Source organism: Meriones unguiculatus, chromosome 14, assembly GCF_030254825.1.
Source record: "Meriones unguiculatus strain TT.TT164.6M chromosome 14, Bangor_MerUng_6.1, whole genome shotgun sequence".
Taxonomy (NCBI): Eukaryota; Metazoa; Chordata; class Mammalia; order Rodentia; family Muridae; genus Meriones; species Meriones unguiculatus.
In genome coordinates, this window is record NC_083361.1 from 8072407 (window position 1) to 8083114 (window position 10708).

General features: G+C 46.3%; 1 long non-coding RNA gene across 1 annotated transcript; it reads left to right on the forward strand.

Moving 5' to 3' along the window:
• The first annotated feature begins 721 nt into the window (after positions 1-721).
• LOC132647010 (uncharacterized) lies at positions 722-10274 on the forward strand. The gene is made up of 3 exons (XR_009585302.1): positions 722-867; positions 7766-8025; positions 10114-10274. It is a non-coding gene; the product is annotated as an uncharacterized LOC132647010 (long non-coding RNA).
• The last annotated feature ends 434 nt before the right edge of the window (positions 10275-10708 follow it).

The following is a 10708-nucleotide window of genomic DNA, read 5'->3' on the forward strand; positions in this document are numbered from 1 at the left end:
TGAGCACTTTTCTCTCTGTCTGCCCTCACCCGGCTGTTTCTTCACCACAGTCCTCAAAGCAGTGGCTCTTAGAGTTGCCCACAGGCTGAAACCTACAAACTGTAAGTTAAAACCAAATATTAACATATAAATGCTATAATGGTAAAAGAAAAAAAAAAGTGTTAGCATCCATGTTAAGTTTCTAATCAAACACTGCAAAAATGCATTAATCAGTATTTCATAGTTCATTACAGTCTGACTAATTTTGAAATCCCTCATGTAAATTGATTAAATGTCTTCTTCAGGCAGATAAATGGGCTTTTGTTTTAAGCAACCTTTACTGAGCAAAACATAATTCTCTGTGACTCAGCCCTCCCCCATTCAGGATGAGTGTTCCCATAGCCAGCTCTAGGACAATCTAGAATGTTCCAGGCTCCAGCTGGATTTACCAGCCAATTACAACACACTCGGTGGGCCCAGGCGTTTAGTAAGCCTCTATTTCGTGCCCACGGTTGTGTGATGTGCAAGGTGAGAAATGAGCCGTGAGGCATGCTCCTCTCCCCCAGGAGGGCGGTGATTCACAGACGACTGTGGCTAGATGGTGGCTCACAGCCCACAGTGTTTTCCTTACTTTCCAAAAATACAAACTAACTCCAAGTAGCTTTAACAGATTTTTTTTTTTTTTTTTTTTTTTTTTTTTTTTTTTTTAAGACGTGATTTCTTACCTGGAAGCTGCATTCCGGAGTTGCTGTCCTGTTGATTCGAAAAGCAGGCCAGGGGTTGGGGGCGCTCTTCCCTGAGGATGCTGTCTTTCGCTCCCCCGCCCCTCGCAGCTGTGCAGAGCGTCAGGCTGTCCAGGAGGTTAGCACCCGTCGGCATGGAACCACGGTAGGCTTAACTGGGTTATTTGGACAATAGAGAAACTAAAGAGTGCTTTTCCGTGTGAACCCTGGGTACCTGGATCACCGGGCTAAATAATTTCAAGGGGAAGCAAGCGTAGTACTGGGTGCCTAGCATCGTTATCACTTGAGAGACAGAAATCGGAGAGTCAGCTCGAGCTAGGAAATAAGGCCAGCATGGACAAAGTAGAAAAAAACTTAGTATAAACAAACAAACAAACAAATACATAAATACAGCCTGGAAAGGGCCCAGGCTGGGTTCAGAGCATACACAGGGTCATCCGCAATCTCCTGTAACTCCAGTTCCGGGGAAATACCACCCCCTCTTCTGGCCTCTTTGGGTACTGCATGAAAACGTACAGTACCTGCATGCAGGTTCTAATGCAATCAAATGAAAATGAATAATAAAAAACAAATTGTAATGGTAACAGCTTTTTTCTTTCTCTCCCTCTTTCTTTCTATCCTTCCTTCTTTTTCTTCCTTCCTTCCTCACTCCCTCCCTTCTTTTCTTGCCTTTGTAATGTAGCTTATAAATTGAAAATCTCTAACAGCAAAATCCAAACTCTGAAATGCTCAGGAATCCCACCCTCTCTGGTGTCAGCATGATGCTACGATATGAAAATCCCACACCCGGCCTCCTATGAGGGGGCTGCAGTCAAAATGTGTGTTCACCTAAGACCCACACAACTGCCTTCAGGCTATTTATGTGTACGTGATACATAAATGAATTTCATGTTTCAACATGTCTTAGCTTTAACGTATCTCATTCTGAGTATGTAAATATTTTTTTTAAAATAGAAAATTGAAACTGGGAGTATTTAAAATCAAAACAAACAAACAAACAACTAAACCCAAACCTGAAACTCTTACGATGCCGGTGTCTCCAGTGAGGGCTGCCTAGGCCTGGAATATGGAGGGAGGAGGAGACACATGAATACACACAGAACCCGTGAGTTTGCTGTCTGTTATGGTGTAGTGCGAGTCTGACCTTTCTTAAGCACTGGCGATGTACTGTAACTGCAAGGATCTCTGCGCCCGTTGGCAGACAGTGGGCCAAGAGAGCCTCCTCTCCAGTCCCTAGAGAGAGGATCTTGTCTTCCTTGGGGTAATCAGACTCACATGGATCTTCATCCCTGAACACTGCTGAGGGCCGCCATGACTGTGGCTATCTTTGCTCTTTCTCCCTGCTCTCTGCGCTGCCTCCATCTTTACTTCTCCTTAGGATATTTCATGCTTTCTCCCTGGCTTACCACAAGGGGTGAGTAAGATGATGGAGTGGCTAGGACTCTGGAGAACTTGTGTGTGTGTGTGTGTGTGTGGACTCTTAGCCTCTTAGTGTAGCCACCTGCAATTCATCCAATCACTTGAACTGTCAGATAGGAAAAAAGGCCAGGCTAGATTTCGTTTTCAAGCCAAAGATTTCTGTGCCCTGTTACTGTTACTTTTATAAATGTATGCAGTTTCTCTTTTCCTTCAAATATCAGCCAAATAATTGAGACTGGCCCGGACCACGTTATTTATTTAATAAGCTTTATGGCACAAGAACTGAGCAGTATTAATCTTATTTATTTATTTATTAGAGACAGGGTTTCTCTGTGTAGCTTGCCCTGTCTTGGACTCGCTTTGTAGACCAGCTGGCCTTGAACTCACAGAGATCCACCTGCCTCTTCCACTTTGAGTGCCACCATGCCCAGCTAATCTATTTTTAACCTTCTATGCCAGTCTGGCTTCCTCCCAGCCAAAATTTCCGAGATACTTGCACTTTGTGGCTTTCTCTGCTCCAGCTGCTCTCTCTTCATGTCTTTCCGCTCAATCCCTCACTTTCACCCTCCATTTCTTCCCCCCTTGGCTGGCAGGAAGTCCAGGTCTAGTCTCTCCCCTGCTTGGTGATTGGCTGTAAGCTGCCTTGTTGGCATGTCAGGAAAGTAGTGTTTATACAACATTGAGACAAGAGATTCTCAGAACAAGGATTGAAACAAGTTATTGGGGCAGGGGGCCACAGAAATCGTCATTTGATTCTTTACACAGTACACAGTAACACTATGCCTGAAATTATTGTATAGTAACTACAATGCCTATGGTTTCCGAAGACTCACGGTGTGTGCCAGGAACAAGGACAAATGAGGAGCATCTGTCCTGGAGAGGGTCTGGCAGCACTCAGTACAGCTTGCCTTCTCTCTCTGAGGGGCGCGCCTTGGCTCTGGGAAGCTTTTCCTCCTAGAGCTGATTTCCCTCTCCTCTGCACCTGCAGTAACTTATGTGAAGCATCCCAGGGAGGGTGGCCTCTGAGCTGCTGGGGGAATCTCCATCTACCACTGCATGTCAGGACACACTCACAGACTCCCTCTTTATTGCGTCAAATCAGCCCCAGGTGGAAAAACCCACCACAGCACCCTCTAAGCTGGCCCAGTCCTGTTGCCTAGTCTGTTGCACACAGACCCACCATCAGCTAGGCACCCTCGTGAAAAAAATACCTATAAATGATGGCTAACAGTTTCCTTATAACTTGGCATCCCTAGGGCTGGGCGCTGTTGCCTCAGGCAGGCTGATTCCACTGGATGAGGCTTTCATTCACTCACCTTATCAGGTATTAGAGATGGAATCTGAAGACCTTTAGGGAGAAGGATCTGACAGCCCAGAGTACAGGCTGGAGCAATGACAGACATCTCTTTAGATGCTAACGACATATTCAGAGGACAGTGATGACTAACCTTGATGATCAATTTGTTTGGCTGGTGAAATGGACTTCTGGATGTGTTCGTGGGGGTCTGTTCAAAGAGAACTAACAGACAGGAAAGGACTCATTTTGATAGTGAGTGACCCCATTCAATAGGTGGGAACCTGGATGAAATAGCAAGGGGCAGGGGACTATTACAGATTTATTCTCCTCCTTCCTTCCTTCCTTCCTTCCTTCCTTCCTCTCTCTCTCTCTCTCTCTCTTTCTTTCTTTCTTTCTTTCTCTATCTTTCTGTCTTTGTATCTATCTATCATATACCTATCTTTCAGATATTTACCTATCATCTATCTATCTATCTATCTATCTATCTATCTATCTATCTATCTATCTATCTATCTATCACCTGTCTATCTAATCTGCTTCATGGCCCTCACAGTGCGAGCTACTCCTCTACCCTGCCAACTCAAGTACTGAAACCTCTACCACATGGACTATGAGAATTTTACTTCCATTGAGTAGCTGATGTCAGGTGTTTTGTCACAGTGACAAGAAACTGATGAACACGAGAAAACAAGGGACTTGGAGGAAAACAGCAGAGCTAGAGAGGTTGGAGTCTGTTTAGAAGGGTTCCTTCTTATAGTGGGTAGGACTGACCCCAGAGAGCGCTTCTCAGGCAGAGCACACCTGGGGCTCAGAGCTCTAGGCTAGAGTTCCAGGCCCACTACAGGATGAAGTAAGCACAGTCTCATTAAAAGCTGTAGTCTGAAGGGTTCTCATTAACATATTAGTGCAGTCTTGACCCATCATAAAGGAAACTTCTCTTTGTAACAGACACACAAAATTACAGTCGATCAAAACGTCAGGTTGGGTGATCCCATCCCAATGGATACATCTACAAAACACTCCCATACCCAAGGCTCAGGGAACACTGCAGAAGAAGGGGAAGAAAGAGTGTAAGAGCCAGAGAGCTAGGGAGATTGCTGCGAGAGTGTGTCTGCTAGTAATGCCAGAAGCTACACTCAGAGGAGCCTCACCACTGACCCTTCAAGAGAGATGAACAAGGAAGGATGACACCAGCGGACACACCAAATTTCATGGGGAAATGCCCACAAGGCCTCAACTCTATACAAAGAACAACAGGCAACGGAAGAAAGCTGAGTGTGAGAGAGGTCTTCTCTGAGGAAGAGCATGCAATTGGTTGTTCAGTGCCAAATGATCAACCTTGGACACACACATAAAGGTAACATCAGACAAATGGAACAGATAGTTATTTGGGAATATGTGTGCATAGACATATATGCCCAGAACAGCAATTAATGAAAAAGAAGCCTTGAATTTGAAAGAGGGTAAGGAGAGGTAAGTGGGACTATTTGGAGGGAGGAAAGGGGAAGGAAGAAATTAATTATGATACGACAAGCCCATATTAGTTTTAACAGGACACCTCCTCCCAGCTAAAAGTCTTGCTATAGACCTTGGAAGGCCCACATGGGTTGACTAAAGCCCAGTTTAGAAACCAGTTGTTTTTTGCAAAGCATGGCAGACCCAGGGAGCTGGCTCAGTGGCTAAGGAACCTGTTGCATTGGCATGAACACCTGAGCTTAGATTTCCAGAACGCGTAAAGCCGGTCACAGACATGCACACATGTGATTGCAGCATGGCTGCAGGGAGATGGGAGGTGGAGACAGGAGGGAGAGTCCCTGGAAGCCCCCGGCCGGTTAGGGTTGTGTCTGCAGAGGCAAACACGAGACCCCGTGTCAAACAAGGTGGAAAGCAAGAACTGACACCTCCAGTTGTCTTCTGACTTCCAAATAAGGCCCTCCACATCATGATGCACTCATGCACACACTCGGGGACACACACACACACACACACATACACACACACACACACACACACACACACACACAGGATTTTAAGATAAAAAGCAAGCTGATCCTTAAATTGGCTTTGTGTCTTAGTAATAAGGAAGGAGTTTCTTTCTTACCACCTTTAGCTGTGTTCCCCAGAAACCAGTGACCGGGAACACAACTATGTAACCCCCAGGCTTTGTTCTCATCACCTGGAAAGACTAATATCAGAGTCATCTTTTTGAGGGTGTGATGAAGGGATCCCAGTTCTCGGAACAAATCTCAGGGAATCCTGGCTGAGGAATCTGTCCGCAAAACGACCTCTGGTTATTTCTCTGTGTTTGTTTCCCTTTCAGAGTCATCCGAGCAGAAAAAAAGTCTACGTTGGGGAACACAGTGTCCCAAGTTTACTTTTTGTCTTCATTTTTTTTTTTAAGTTTTTAGTCCAATATCTTTCTTGCCAAAGTCTGAGTCTGTGGAAAATTTGATCCATTTTTTTAGTGTCATTAATAAAATTATGGATTAAGATCTGTCCCTAGGATATTAGGATAGGGAAACCATGACTACATCCTTAAGTCTTTGCATATTTTTTCTTTTCTTTTCTTTTCTTTTTTCTTCTGCAAGATGCTACTTACTCCTGCAAAAGTAGCTCAGCACCATTCTGGAAGAGGGAGTGAGACAGAAAGTGATGTTTCTGGTTTTAATGATGTGAATTTGTTTACGTGGCTCTTCCCCTTGCAAGCAGCGATTAAGCCCTGGAGTGCAGGCCTTCCACATCTGAAATATTAATACACCTCAGGTTCCGAGCTACTCTCTGTGTGTCTAACATTTCCCCTACCCTGCCATGGGAGGGAAGCTCTCATGCCATGCTTTGATGCCAAGAGCCTCTTCCGGGATAAGTGGTGACCTCAGCAGAAAAAGATGGCTCTCGGGTCTTGTTTCATGTACTGACAAATCAATAGTTAGGAACCTGCCAACCCACACTCCCATTTGCCTTGAAGATGTGAGTTTTGGCTTGGCAAGAGGCTGCGCTCCTTCCTGCTCATCTCTGTGATGCCTGGAATTTCACTTCTAGGAGTGTTAGTTGAGTTCTGCATTCCCACTTGAGAGGGAGACTCAAGTATAGGTGGGAGAAAAGACAGAGGGTCCAGCCTCATCCCTCTGGGGTGAAAGGAGGAAGGAGGAGTGGAGAAGGATGGGACCATGGTCTGAGAGCTTTGGGGACAGGTTTTCTGGGTGCTGTATGTGGGAAAGAGCAGTGAACCCCAGTGCAAAGAAAGGAAGCCAATGATCTGGCGTCTTTTACCTTCTTCACTTCGCTCTCTTTTCCCTCCCCTCCTTCCCTCCATTTCTCCCTCCCTCCCCCTCCCATGTCTCTCTGTTTGTCTCTCCTCTTTCTTGTACTGGAGCCTGAAGTAACACTCCACTACTAAGCCATGCTTCTCTAACCTGGCCTCCTCCTCTCATTATGATATCAGATCAGCCAAGGTCAGGAGCCTGTTTCAGAAGCAGTCATGAAGTAAGCCCCCTCTGCCATCCTTCACTTGGACTTCATCGTTACTGAGATGCAGTCTGAAAATGTCAAGAGGAAGATTCTGGAAAGACCCAAATTGTGAGATTATGTCAGCATTGTATTTCTTGAGAAGGAGTCTCATGCAGCCCAGATTAACCTCCAATGCACAGTACTCCCTCTCCCATCTGAACAGTCCTCCGACATGGTCCTCTCTGTACGTGCATCTGTGTGTGTGTGAGTGTGTGTGAGTGACACTGTGAGTGTGTATATCTGAGTATGTGGGTGTGAGTGTGACTGTTAAGTGAGTGAGTATGTGTATGAGTGTGTTTGTGAGTGACTGTGTGGGAGAATGTCTGTGGTATTGTGTGTGAGAGTGTGACTGTGAGTGAGTGTGTGTGTATGTGTGTGAGTGTGTATGAGTGTGTGAGCGACTGTGTGAATGCCTCTGGTATAGTGTGTGTGTGGTATAGTATTTATGTGAGTATGTGTGTGGTGTATGTAGAGTGTGTGTGTCTTCATCCTATCCTTGCCTAATACACTCAGCTATAGCACTGCTTCCAGGACCGATGTCAACACACCACAGAGGTATTTGCAAACCCACCTTCACTGTGTCACTAAACACAATATTCGAGATACAGGATCAGTGGATACACAGAGGAAGCCCGCTGTGTGGAGGAGAGTGAGAACACACCATTGTCTGCAAAACGGATGGACTTAAGATTGTCGTGTTAAGTGCAATAAGCCAGACTGAGAAAGAAGCACACTGCAGGCTTGTCTTCTATGAGGGCCCTTTTCTGCCCTGAGGTTTTGAAAAAGATGTTCCATCCCTCCATTCTTGTCTTTCCTGCAGCCAATGGCCACTTTAGAAATGCACATGCTGGCCAGGAATCATCCCACGCCCCCCGATGGATGCTCCCCCACCTGCTGCCTTTGTGTTAATGGCTCCCTCCTCTCAAGGAGGACTGCTTCCCATCAGGTGCCAGCGCCTTCAAGGAGCTGAACTGCATTCTGCCGCCTAGAAGAGGGGGCTAACTAAGTGCGAAGGAGCTGAGTGCCTGAAGATCACCCAGTGGGGCTAACAGCACTGAGAGAGCTGTTATAAGCCAGCAGGTAAATAAATACATGGTTCCAAAAATTGTCTAAAGCTTTATTTATAGAAGGAGCCCAAATGGCTTGGAACGAATCTTCCTGAGAAGCTCTTAGCACTCTGGCAGTCATCACAGAGTCGAGTGCTTTAATGATGCTCTTTCTACCTTAAGGATGGTGTGAGCAAAGGCAATACAGGCCCCAGTGGCGGTGGGAGGAGCTTGTTCTGACAAGTGTGTCCCAGCTTTCCTTAGATGTGTACCATTTCCCAGCCTGTGGGCTGCAGCCAGGTAGGGTGGGGGGACAGACAACTGCCTATCCAAAGAAAACTGCCAGGTGTTCATGGAGGGAGCATACAGTTTCCAGACGGGGCATGAGGATAATGGACAGCAGAATCTAGCAGACTACCTTGTATTAAAGGTGATTATTAAACTAGTTAGCAGTTCTGGATCATTTCATGCTAAACTCCCTATTTCTGACTAATTTTTAAACAAAAATAATAGATCGGTAACAGTGGCAACAGCTATGATGACTTAGCCACTCTGCTGGGCTACTTCACCAAGCTGGGGTCACAGCCCCACATCTCAGAGAAGCGGCCTGTGCATGAAACACCTTCCCACAAGCTGAGGAACAAATGGCAGAACAAAGGGAGGGGCTCCAAGGCTAGAATTAGACAAGACGGAGATGCTGGGAGTGGTTGAGGGCACCCGTGGGTGAAGCCTTTAAGAAGGACTTCTGGGACACAGAGGGGAGCTGAGGCTTCAGGCTGTGTCAACTAAGTCAGAAGGTTTACTGGGTGATCTTCTTGTCCCCATGAGAAAATATCCAGCAGAAGTAGCTTCAGGTTCTTTTAGGTTCATGGCTTTTGAGGGTACAGTTTGTCGTGGTGAGGTATACCAGGTGCTGTGGCTTCTGGGTCTGTGACAACAGGAGCTTGCGGCATAACTTCTTCACATTTTAGCAGATCAGGGAAGAAACAGGACAGGTAGTAAGGTCAAGCTCCAAGGCCACCATGCAAAGACACACGCCTACCAGTCATGTACCAGAGCATCCTGGAAATAGTTTCTCCATCAGGAGATCAGATGACAAGACGTTTGACCCCGTGTGGGATGTTTTGGATACAAGCCATAAGGGGCCTGGGTGAGATGTGAGACTTGGGAAGGGAGGGGATGAAGCTGGCTCCATGGAGAGATCACCACCCTGGGTCACATCAGAGATATTAGGAAAAGGAAGACAAGCCCAGGCTCACAGAAGAGCATGGTGCTGTTCAGGTCACCAAGACCCATCGCCACCTGCTCATCTAGAGTACGAGGACAGAAGGGCAGCAAGATCAGTACAGGGGGTTAAGTGATCTGTAGAATCTCAGAGTCACCTGCCTTTGTGTGGCTGTTATCTCTCTCTAAGCCTTAACCCAGTGTCAGGCTATAAGACTGGTGAGGCCAGGTCTGGAGAAGGGAGGGCTCAGAAGAGGAACCATTACCCTGACCTGGCAAGAAATCCCCCCCCCTTTTTTTCCCCAGTGTTCTCCTTCATTTCCTGACCCCCCCAACCCTAGTACTCATGAATGATTCTCATGCACCCTAATCATTGTCTTAGCTATTCTTCTGTTGCTGTGAAGAGATACCACTACCAAGGCAACTTATAAATGAAAACATTTAATTGGGAATTTTCTTAGAGTGTCAGAGGTTTGGTCCATGATCATCATGGCAGAGCACATGGCAGCAGGCAGACAAGCATAACACTGGAACAATAACTGTGAGCTCCCATCTGAGCCACAAATTATAGGGAGAGAGAGAGAAAGAAGGAGGGAGGGAGGGAGAGAGAGAGAGAGAGAGAGAGAGAGAGAGAGAGAGAGAGAAACTGGTGGTACGGGCTTTTGAAACCTCCAAGCCCACTCCCAGGGACAAACCTCCTCTAACAAGGTGCACCCCATAATATGTGGTGCTATCCCTGAACAGGGGGTCCTGGGGTGTATAAGAAAGCAGGCTGAGAGAGTCACGGGGAGCAAGGCAGTAAGCAGCACCCCTCCATGGTGCCTGCTTCGGTTCCTGCCCTGACTTCCCTCAATGGCGGACTACAACTGTAAGCTGACATAAACTCTTTTCTCCACAGGTTTGTTCTGAAAGTTTCTTACATTGATAGAAAGCAAACTATGACATCATCCTTGGCCCTGGACAAACATGGTCAAACAGGAAGGGGATATAGGATTCTTGAAGACACTGGGGTGTCTTATAATAGTAGCAAACATCCCACCCACTTATGGCCACACTGGACTCCCCTCATCTTAAGGAAGCATGTTGCCTCATTTCCTCCCCTGCCTGGGGCTTTGCCTGTGACCTTGACTTCCACTCTCTGCCCTTCATTGGCTACTGAATAAAATCCTGTATTGTTGAACAACTTCTATGTGGTTATTTAAATTGGAAAAATTGAGATATAGACTTACTGATAAGGGTAAAGGACAGGTCCTAAGGTCTAAGACCATTAGAGGCAGCCTCAGTTTACATGATTCAGGGTTGCGACCTCAGTCCTCTCCCTGCGGTGTCTTGGACTTCATGATTTCTATTCTATCTTGTGATGAGTACAGAAGACAAACTCAGTTTCTCCTCTGCTCTCCAGCAACAGTCAACACATAGAGGACTTCTGTGAGCACACTCATGTCTTTCCTGCACACAGTCAAGTAAGCACTTGACTGTGAAGGGACAGAAGC